Genomic DNA, 12,263 nt, shown 5'->3' with positions numbered 1-12,263 from the left:
CCTGTCTGTTGGAATGTGGAATGTTATTTTTGTTATCTCTGGTGGAACAGTATATGTCAACAGACAGACAGACAGGCAGACAGACAGACACACAGACACACATATAGACATACAGACAGACAGACGGACAGATGACAGACAGACAGATGACAGACAGACAAACAGACTTAAACTGTGATTCCGTTAAAGAAAAAAAAACTTTACTTGAAAACGGGGGTATAATAACGTACAATTTAAAATTTAAATTAATCAATAAGCGCGTACATATTACGTCAGTAATAAATGTGTATAACACTCTTATTCAGATGAATTTAAAATGATAATAAAAATGGTTGTCGTTCTTTACGGATATATCAAGGGCCCTTTTCGTTTCTCACGAAAGTTGTCAATATTATAACGTTCATACTTTTGTAAATATCAATGATAATACAAAGGTTGTTCTTTCCGGGCATTGAAAGCACTATGATCTTTAAAAAAATCAACAAGTTAACGCCAAAAATTGCATTGTCTACAAAAGTAGCATGCTATTTGATGCTTTCCCAGTTTCCGGATATCCTAATATAAAAATAGACACTAGCGTTGCGTAAACAAGTGCACTTTGCGATCAGCACATAAGTTAGTCGTGAAGACGCAGCGATTACCTGTAAATAAACTCTGATATTCACACACGCGTAAACAAGTCGTACTGATGTATTGACGTCACGGTATGTGTACAGTTGATACCTACCGTAATACATCGACTATCTCCGGAAACGTCCATACAATAGATGCAACATTCTGGACCCGACCGGCTTTTTATTGCATAAACCACTATTTACGGAGACTCCGGAGATGGACGAAGTGTTACGATTGATAGATGCAATTAATCGTCTATTGATCCGCAGTCCAGTGAATAATACGTAAGTTTGGATTTAGATAGTGGTAAGTACATTTTCAACACGTGTGTTAACCTCGATAGATCGCTTATACAATATCAGAAATGCGGTCTTTCAAAATAATTTTAGGGCTTGTAATTTTATAGCTAATGCTGATGTGGTTGACGGTTTTGTTGCTGGTCTTGTGCTTTTGCATCTGCTACTGCTTATGATGACGTTTGCGAGGGTGACGATGAAGAAGAAGATAATGATGATTGTGAATGCGGCGGTGATGATAATGATTACGGTGATGATGTTGAGATAACGACGATTAAAGCCCAAGTCTCATTATTGCCGGTAGAGCCCGGTCCATCCCGGTTTGCTAACGCCGGTCGACCGGCGAAAACCGGGATGATTCGTAGAAATTTTTTAACGCGGTCACACTATTTCCCGAAGCCGCCCTGGTTGAAGCCGGTAAACAACCCGGCAGAGTCCCGGTAAACCCCGGACTAGCTATGGTTTATCCCGGTGAAGCCCCGGCAAAGCCCCGGCTGTCGCCGGTAATGCCCCGATGGAGCCCCGGTGAAAGCCGAAAGCGTCCCGGCAGAGCCCCGGTGTACCGTAACTTCGCCGGTAGAGCTACGGCAACGCCCCGATTTAACCCTGATCGTCGCCGGTAATGCCCCGGCGGAGCCCCAGTGAATGCCGGTGGCGTCCCGGCAGAGCGCCGATTTACTGATGTACCGTAACTATACCGGGACTCTGCCAGCATTAAACGAGATGTGCCGTAGCTCTGCCGGGTCTGCATGGGCCCCGGTGGAGCTACGGTGCCGTCTCGGTTGTTCACGGTGACGTCCCGGTTGTTCCCGGTGCCGCATCGGTCGTTGCCGGTCCTTCCCGGTGACTGCCGGTTTTAATACTTTCCCGGTGGAGCCCCGGTTGCCTCCGGTTCGTCCCGGTCGTCCCCGGTGAAGCCCCGGTTCATCCCGGTAGAGCCCCGGTTCATCCCGGTAGATCCCGGATCACGCACCGTGGCTCCATCGGCATCATATTGAGACTGGGACTTAAAATGATGATAAAGATGATGATGATGATGATGATGATGATGATCATGATGATCATGATGATGATGATCATGATGATCATGATCATGATGATGACGACGAGGACGACGACGACCACGATGACGACGACGACGACGACGATGATGATGATGATGATGATGATGATGATGATGATGATGATGATGATGATGATGATGATGATGACGACGAGGAGGAGGAGAATGATGAGGAGAAGTTAGAATAACATAAAACCAGTTATAAGTATCGCAAAGCTTTTATTTCGTATCTAATATGAAATTAAGCTTACGCGATACTAATGATGCATTTTACTGATGTTTTAATGAACACATGTACAAACAACGTAATTACACAATATGACTAGATCAACTCATCCGACCTAAAAAAGTGCAACAATCTAAAAGCAATTAAAGCATCTTACAAGTAAAAGCTTAACCGAAGCCAATTGCTAGGATACAATCATAAAACACATATTTCCATCATTATATTTACAATGAAAGCAGCTTCGGAACAGAGAAAAATACATACATTTTAGATGTTAGTCTTTGATTATTAATCGCATATAGGTGAATAACACATTTAAATTATAAAATAAGGTGGGTGGGAAAAAGTTGGGAGAAAGCTGTGCAAACTTCACGATGTTTTCATTGAAGCAGTAGTAGGCGCCCACTAAACATGCTCACAAAGTGCACATTCGTTTCAGATGCATGAAACAGTTTATATATAGATCTCTTACGATGTGACACTGAAATGAAATTCCTACACTTTATATATTTTTTTATGAAATTTATTCATGGAAAATGATGACTATCGGGTAGTCGGTAATAAAATTATTAAAATAACACAATATGGGCCGATTTTTGAACATACTATTGTTATAATGATAGCATTCCAACGATTTTAACCTTCAATAATCTTCTTGTGTTTTTGAAAAACGTTTTCTTAGTATTTAACGTAAACATATACAAGGTAAGTAACTTCGAAAAGCACAATCTGGTTAACTTAAGAAGAGTTGTCGTTCGCTAATAAACGCGGCTAAAAATCGGCGGACTGACGGTGGATAAAAATCACATATAACACGTGAGCACTTATATTTTAAATAGGAACAAAAATCCTTATTCATCAAAAACTCGTAAACTTCAATTCACTTTCATTAAATAATGTACAGTCTAGTGACCCATGCGCGAAACTAACAACAACTGTCGAATATTGCACTTATGTCTCTGCCACGTGTTAACAAAAATGCTTTATGAGAATTTCACACTGATGAAATCAGTTTTTAAATTAGATGGATAACAATAAACATAAGCAATTTCCCAGCGATACCTCATACATAAAAATAACTCAATTTCAGAACTGTCTACATTCATACTTTTCATTAAACATGAATTACGAAATCATCTAAATTGGTACAGCAAAAGCATCACATATCTTTTAACCTAATATCTGTTTTATCTTAGCTGTACATATTAAAAGCATATTAAAAATGCCATAGGTAAAAATGCCAGAGGATAAAATGCCAGAAGTAAATTGGTAAAATGCCAGAGGTAAAAAGCCATTGGTAAAAATGCCAGATGTTATTTAGTAAAATAGAGTTTTGAGCAATTTTTTTTCAGGATGTTGAGTATTGTAGGAATTACATTTTATTGCTTACGTTACGGAAACATTTTTTTAATTGAACATGTTATATTCCTTTTAAAAGCTGTTAATTTTTTATTGTTGGAATTGAATCATTTGATTTTTGAGGACAATAAATTATTAAAGCAATGTGACAAACAAGCAGGGTTTTGATGGTGATTATGTTTACATTTATTATTAAATGAGACCAGAAAATATGTATTGATACGTCTAGCTTATTTCTGTATTAAAGCATTTAAACTTAGAGCCGATAATATAAAGATTTATTAGAGAGTTAATTTTTTCCCACCACTGAAATTTTGTATATAATATCTAACTGCATATCGCTTTTGGTACTATTACCGAAAGCGCGCGCTCTCAGTAAATCTAGAGATCCGAAATTAAAGATGCAAATGTGTCTTGGTTTGTTCTTGCATTTCTTGTCGACCTTTATTGCTAGCTGAAAGTTTATACATTTTTTTTCAAGACATTGAGGGGTATGCAAATAAGTCAATGTTATTGACTCTATCTAATATATCCAATATTAATTATCCTATTGCTCATTAAACATAATGAATAAATTACGGGAAAAAAACTAAATTACAGTCTAAATTTAGAATAAATATAGCATGTTCAATTAGTAAAAAAATGTAATAAGTAACATAAACATAGAATGTTATTCCATCAATACCGGTTCTAAATATCCTTAAAAATATTGCCCAAAACTCTATTTTACTATAAAGCATCTGGCATTTTTACCTCTGACATTTTTACCTATGGCATTTTTACCACTTTACGTCTGGCATATTTACCCCTGGCATTTTTACCTCTGGCATTTTGCCTATGGCATTTTTACCTCTGGCATTTTTACCGCACATCACTAGTACGTATCTAAACAGACCCTTTTCACAATAGGCCAAAATTGATAAGAGCGCAAAGTCACGTGACTTGTAGAACTCCAGAACGAGGCTGAACGTGTATAAATTTCCAATATACCAGCGCAACGCCGCATCATACTGCTGGAGCGTGCTCGTCGCGACCGAGGCCAGGAGCCGCCTGCTGAAGATCGACTGTGGTGGCCTGATCTTCTGCGGATGGCTCAGCAAATCCAGCTGATTCCGTCACCCTCGAGCCGGACGTCTTCCGCACTGCTGGGATTGCTGTCTTCTCCAAGATGCAGCGGACTTGTCACCCGCTGTCTATCGTCGAGAGCTCGCTGACCCAGACCTGCCAGAGGTCCCGTCTGTAGAGGGACGGGTATAGTGGGACAGCAAGACCACCAGTGTGGAGGAAATACGGGGCGGACCAGAACAGGCTTCTTTCCTGGAGAGGTAATGAAGCGTGCCTGGAACTTCGAGGGGGTGGCCTTATAGAGGGACCCCGGGACAGCGGTACTCAGTACGCTCAACGCACTGGGGAAACTGTCTCGGGGACGAAGACGACGGCCGGTGACAGCGAGAGGGGCCATAAAGGCAGAGTTGCTTGCTTGCACTCCTTTTGTGGAGCTGCGTACAGACAAGAATTTGTCTTTGAATTGTCAACTACCAGTGCACGTTAAGGTCTCATTGGCCACCGTGCACTGGTATATTTGGATCTAAATTATATCTTTGGCGAATACCCGGGAAGCCGGGGTAAATTTGACCCACTTTGGCTCAAAATTAATCTTTTTCCCCTGAAAGGTCACAGGGGCAGGTCGGACCATAAAGACTTCGTGAAGGGGCCGGTAGGACCTGAAAATAAAATCTGATTTAAAAAAAAAAAAGCAACGCCGCATCTGATTTCAACCTTTCACTCTTTTGAACATTTGACGATGTAACGACTTAGAAAACAAAATATGGCATTGTCAGAATAAGTTAAAAATATGCACTTCACATATATTGTCAAGACATTAAATAAATTGTCTTGATTAAAGTAGGCCCCTACTTGTTTTTTTTTCATTCTTTCACACATTTGACACGCTTTGTTATAGCTTTTTTTATCGCGCTGTTTGAATAAAGATCTATCTTGTTTATTGATACATCTGTGGTTTAATAGCCCCTGTGTTCCGGATAAACCCATTATCTCGTTATGATCATTTACAGTGCCAAGTTACAAATACTAAATAACAGCATGGCGTCATAAACCACCCGTGGTAGATGCCTGGTCATTGAACACCATGTATGGTACCCCAATGTCTTATTGTGGTAGAAGTATTACGTAGTCATTTCTAAGACTAATGTAACGCCAAATACTCAAACTAAATACTGTATAAATATTAGCCAGTTTAATTATAATAATACAGTGAATGCTCGACATTCGTCCTTACAGACCTAGCCAATTTTTCACACAGGCGGACATTTGTTACTATGTTTTTTGACAACCTGAACAATCGTGTCTTCGTTTTTTGACAATGCGGATAATGGTTCCTACATAATTTTGACAGCCCGGACATTCGTCCTTCGTTATTTGGACAGCCCGGAGATTCTTTCCTGAATAATTGCTATCCCGGTCATTATTATCACATTTTATCAAAAAACTATGAGACTCTGGGCATTTTATCCGGTTTTTTTATATGTCGTTATTAAAAAATCATATTTTCTCACATTTTATGTTATACTTTATATTATTGTAAGATTTTATCGCGATCATGAGAATGATAACGTTAAAACATAATCGAATATATCGACTTACACTGAGATCTGTAATTTGCCAAATCTTGCAGAAATCTGGGCGTTAAAACTATGTAGGAGTATATATATCCGGTCTGTCAAAATAATGTTGGAACGATTGTCCGGGATGTCTAAATAGCGTGGGAATGAATGTCCGGGTAGTTAAAACAACGTATGAACAAATGCCCGCCTTGTCAAAATTAGCGTAGGAACGATTTTCCTTGTGAAAGAATTTTTTGATACATAATTAAGTGCTTAATACTTATAAATACATTTGAAATATTTATAAGCTTTTATGCTAAACACGAAACCTATTTAGCGGGTACCGCTAAAATAAAATTCCGTCATAACATATAGTCTTATAAAGAATGTTCGTAAGTATATGGAAGAACACAATTAAAACAAGCTTTTTCATTGACCACAACAATGTTAAAGAATGTTTCCGAAAAATAAAGACACACACACACACACACACACAGGAGAGACTTTTGACATGATGTGACATATATTTATCACTCATAATCATGTTTAAAGAGAAATCAAGTATATGCATAGACAGTTCAGTTTGCTCCACGTTTGTTTTTTCACCTGTATAAAAGAATTCTTCAATATTGTCTTTCACTGTTAAAGAACATTTATTAAAGTTAAACGAATAATGACACAACATTTAAATAGTTCACTTGCTTTGCTTTTTCTATTGCTTTTTCTTATGATTTAGTCAACACACATTTTACACGTTCGATCGTTCCTGAAAAATATTACAGACCAACAAACATACCTTTGAGAATTAAAGGTATATAAAAACGTTTTTATTATACGACTTTTTAATAACTTTGTTTTGTGCAATTATCAATGTTTATTCTTCAGATCACATTTGCTCTTATGACAATGGGTATTTTGAATTTGAATCAAGATTAAATAAAATGTATATACGTGTATACACTAGTGGTACAATATACTATGGCTTTGAAATATGACCTAGGTGTAAGAATGTTTATTTCATAACCACTCATCAATTTATTGACTAAACAACACATCCATTTATGCATATGTTTGCCGAAATTGTAACCAGTGTCAGTGCTCATTAAAATCCCGAATGTAATAAATAACAAGGGCTGTTTGTAAAACATGCATGCCCCATATGGGCTGTCAGTTGTAGTGGCAGCCATTGTGTGAATATGTTTTTTGTCACTGTGACCTTGACCTTTGACCTAGTGACCTGAAAATCAATAGGGGTCATCTGCCAATCATGATCAATGCACCTATGAAGTTTCATGATCCTAGGCCTAATTATTCTTGAGTTATCATCAGGAAACCATTTTACTGTTTCGAGTCACTGTGACATTGTCCTTTGACCTAGTGACCTGAAAATTAATAGGGGTCATCTGCCAGTCATGATCAATGAACCTATTTAGTTTCATGATCCTAGTTGTAAGCATTCAAGAGTTATCATCCGGAAACCATTTTACTGTTTCGAGTCACCGTGACCTTGACCTTTGATCTAGTGACCTGAAAATTAATACGGGTCATCTGCGAGTCATTATCAATGTACCTATAAAGTTTCATGATCCTAGGCATAAGCGTTCTTGAGTTATCATCCGGAAACCATTTTACTGTTTCGGATCACCGTGACGTTGACCTTTGACCTAGTGACCTGAAAATCAATAGGGGTCATTTGCGAGTCGTGATCAATGTACCTATGAAGTTTCATGATCCTAGGCCTAAGCGTCATTGAGTTATCATCCGGAAACCATTTACTATTTCGGGTCACCGTGACCTTGACCTTTGACCTAGTGACCTAAAAATCAATAGGGTTCATCTGCGATTCATGATCAATGTACCTATGAAGTTTCATGATCCAAGGCATAAGCGTTCTTGAGTTATCATCCGGAAACAATTTTACTATTTCGGGTCACCGTGACCTTGACCTTTGACCTAGTGACCTCAAAATCAATAGGGGTCATCTGCGAGTCATGATCAATGTACCTATGAAGTTTCATGATTCTAGGCCTAAGCGTTCTTGAGTTATCATCCGGAAACCATCTGGTGGACGGACGGACATAGAGACGGACGTACATACGGACGGACCGACTGAGCAAAACAATATACCCCCTCTTCTTCGAAGGGGGGCATAAAAATCAACTGGATTATAATCATCGATATGCTCCGCCATCTATACACGTTCAGCCTCGTTCTGAAATTCGACGCGTCACGTGATATCTAAAAATAGCAACAGCGGTAGTAGGTTATATTACACTAATTCCGATTCCCATAGGGTCCCATTATAAAACTGACAACTTTCACAGCATTTTTCTTGCCTTTTCGACGTATCAATTTTTCCGAACCTGGTATCATTTTAAAGATGGATCTGTCCTCTTCCAATAATTGCAATCAAAAACATACCGTCTCGCAACTTCTAAGAAAGTAAATCGCTGTCGAATGAACCCACCGTAGAAAAACGTGTTTCGGAATCCTAATTTCGACAAAAGCCCCACACAATAGAAAACACACCCTCAAAAGTCCATCTTTTTAGTTAGCTTCCAATCCAAGGCATCAAAGTACTCCAGACACATACAGGATATTACAAATAACCACAAAAGACATGTCTCACATTGTTAAATGGCTTATATTCAAGAAGAGAAAAGGAACTCTTTAGAAATAGGCACTACTTTCGGATGGACCACGGAGGGATACACAATGATTTAGTGTAATGTAACCTAGTATTGTGAAACTGGTCGGAAAGGTTAAGATGCAGTAGATGAGTTGTTGTTCGTTTTTGTTCAGGGGTGCTGATTCGCCAGCTAGAACACTGATACGATGCAAAGATACGATGCAAAGACTAATGGCCCTATTCCACTACGAAAACAAGCCCACGATTCGCTACGATTTCTCACACTTATGGAATCGGGAAGACTCGTGACAGTCTGCGATTCAGTTACGACAGTGGTACGATTGAGTTACGACGAATCGTGGGGTTCGGTTGAAGTCTTGCGAATAGGGTCGCGACTTCACTACGATGTGTAAGAATCTACTGCGACTGTACTACGAACGATGCAGATCGGTCACGACTAAGCTAGGACCTCACCGAACGCACCCATGAATTTGGCGCCAATATCTACTGATATTGATTCTAACACGGCACGCGACTTGTTTTCTATGGACAAAGAAGGAAATAAAGTGTGGGTTATTCTGCAATAAATTATGGGCGGAGCTTAATGTTTCGAAAATTGTTCCGAATAAATAAAGAAAATATTGCAGTAAAATGCACGTGCTTAAATCCCGCTCTTAAAGACATGTAAAAAATGTAGCACGTATATAAGTGTAATGAAACAACAAATTCTATATTTGGTGATAAGTGGCATAACCACGCCTGCTAAGAATTTGTTTGTTAAGAAACGTAATTAAGAAAACATTTATAGCATGTCAGCTTTTCAGAAGAATTAACACATGTGACGTCATTTAGTTTCTATGAGTTTCAATGAAAGTGACGTAATTTGCAAAATATTTATGAATGAAAACGACGTCAAATGTTTGTACAATTCAATGACGTCACTAAATTGTGAACTTTGTACTAAGAAGGGCGGAGTATTGAAAAATATAGTTCACGTCCAAAAGCTTGAAGCAAATCAATCCGAATCGTGTAAGAATAGAAATAATATTTTTCTATGTTGGCTTGTTTTCGAAAAACCCACAGTAAGGAGTATAGATTCGTTTTATCAAAGCTCTCGTGCTCCACATTCGTGATTTAATTCCTACGCATCTATACTCCTTACTGTGGGTTATTCGACAACAAAACATGACGGAAAAATATTATTTCTTTATCATTCTTTACAAAATCGTAACTGTTTCGTAACTAAATCGCGAGAATCTTAGCGGGCTCGCAACTCAATAGGGGTTAACTCTTGAGAGTCTTGACAAAGTCGTAAATGATTCGTAGACAGAAAGCGTGATCACCGATTCCCCGATTGAGTCACGAATTACCTAAGATTCCATTACGACGCCCAAGAACGCACTACGACACTGTTACGAGTCAACTGCGATTTAATTCAGTCTTGGAGGTCTTGGTCAAATTTTAAACACGTTTATGGCCCTATTCCACTACGAAAACAAGCCCACGATTCGCTACGATTTCTCACATTTATTGAATCGGGAAGACTCGTGACAGTCTGCGATTCAGTTACGACAGTGGTACGATTGAGTTACGACGAATCGTGGGGTTCGGTTGAAGTCTTGCGAATAGGGTCGCGACTTCACTACGATGTGTAAGAATCTACTGCGACTGTACTACGAACGATGCAGATCGGTCACGACTAAGCTAGGACCTCACCGAACGCACCCATGAATTCGGCGCCAATATCTACTGATATTGATTCTAAAACGACACGCGACTTGTTTTCTATAGACAAAGAAGGAAATAAAGTGTGGGTTATTCTGCAATAAATTATGGGCGGAGCTTAATGTTTCGAAAATTGTTCCGAATAAATAAAGAAAATATTGCAGTAAAATGCACATGCTTAAATCCCGCTCTTAAAGACATGTAAAAAATGTAGCACGTATATAAATGTAATGAAACAACAAATTCTATATTTGGTGATAAGTGGCATGACCACGCCTGCTAAGAATTTGTTTGTTAAGAAACGTAATTAAGAAAACATTTATAGCATGTCAGCTTTTCAGAAAAATTAACACATGTGACGTCATTTAGTTTTTATGAGTGTTGTTCTCAATGAAAGTGACGTAATTTGCAAAATATTTATGAATGAAAACGACGTCAAATGTTTGTACAGTCCAATGACGTCACTAAATAGTGAACTCTGTACTAAGAAGGGCGGAGTATTGAAAAATATAGTTCATGTCCAAATGCTTGAAGCAAATCAATCCGAATCGTGTACGAATAGAAATAGGGCCATAAACCGACAACGGCCTCGATAAATGACAACCGGCCTGTTTCACGCATGGACATTTATTGCCAAGATAATAACGGTTTGAATGACAATAATCATTATTATACATTACTTTTGCTATTAAAACCACACAAATTGATATATGCATCATTTAAATTGTAATTATCAGATTTATGATTATTTTGTTAAGCGACTAGGCCGTCATGGATTTGGACCGTCCGGACCCGCATTCGTAAGATGCACATAAATGAACCAATCAGGTGCCCTCGGAAAATTCCGTCAGCAGAAAGAGCGTTGGTACGGAAAAGCACGTGTATAAAGACGTTATTGCTCTTTTTGCACCTCAGAAAACTTTCTGAGTCATAAACAAACCTATACAAACCAATGAATTCGTTTTGTTTTTTTTACCGGACAATCGGTCCTGTAAATTTCAAATTGACAGACAGGCCGGACCTTACACAATTTTACAGGACATGTCCGTCGGTCCGGCCATGTTTGGCCAAGACTGCTGTTAAGTTTTAATAAGATATCACATAGCCGCATCGCGGAGAAATCGAACTAACACACAACATCAGCTATTTCTCAGTTCGGTATATATTGTATACCGGGCATTTACATTATAAATAGCGGATCAAAAATAGTCGTTTGTTATGGCATTTTATTTATGAGAAAATACATGATTTTACAATCATACGAACGAGCATAACGTTTTCCGAATATTCGTTCTAACAAATCTTTTAAATTTTTTTTAATAGAGAGATATGTCTCATGATTATAATATCTCAATTCTTTTTTACTTTAATCTTGTCAAACGTACTAAATTATGAAAAAAAGCAATGAATATAGTGCAAACATGTACAAATGTTATAATGAGAGAGTAAGTATTTTTCCCCCAAAGTAGAAAATCGCGCGTAAAATTTCCCCCACATAAGGGCTAAAGGCCCCATCCCCCACAACCCAAAAAAACCCTGTCTTTGCCAAAACAATTATTTTTTGTGATTGATGTTTGATTTGTTCTCATTTTTTAGCCTATGGGTTAAGTAGCTCATATACTGTCAAAACAAGACCTAAACGTCATACAGCCGCAGTTAGCCTTTAAAACGCCGTTAAGGTGGCATGGTGATACGTGCATGTCAAGTCACGCCGCCCGATGGTAGC

This window comes from Dreissena polymorpha, chromosome 10 (assembly GCF_020536995.1).
Source record: "Dreissena polymorpha isolate Duluth1 chromosome 10, UMN_Dpol_1.0, whole genome shotgun sequence".
Lineage (NCBI taxonomy): Eukaryota > Metazoa > Mollusca > Bivalvia > Myida > Dreissenidae > Dreissena > Dreissena polymorpha.
This window is presented reverse-complemented; position numbering follows the sequence as displayed.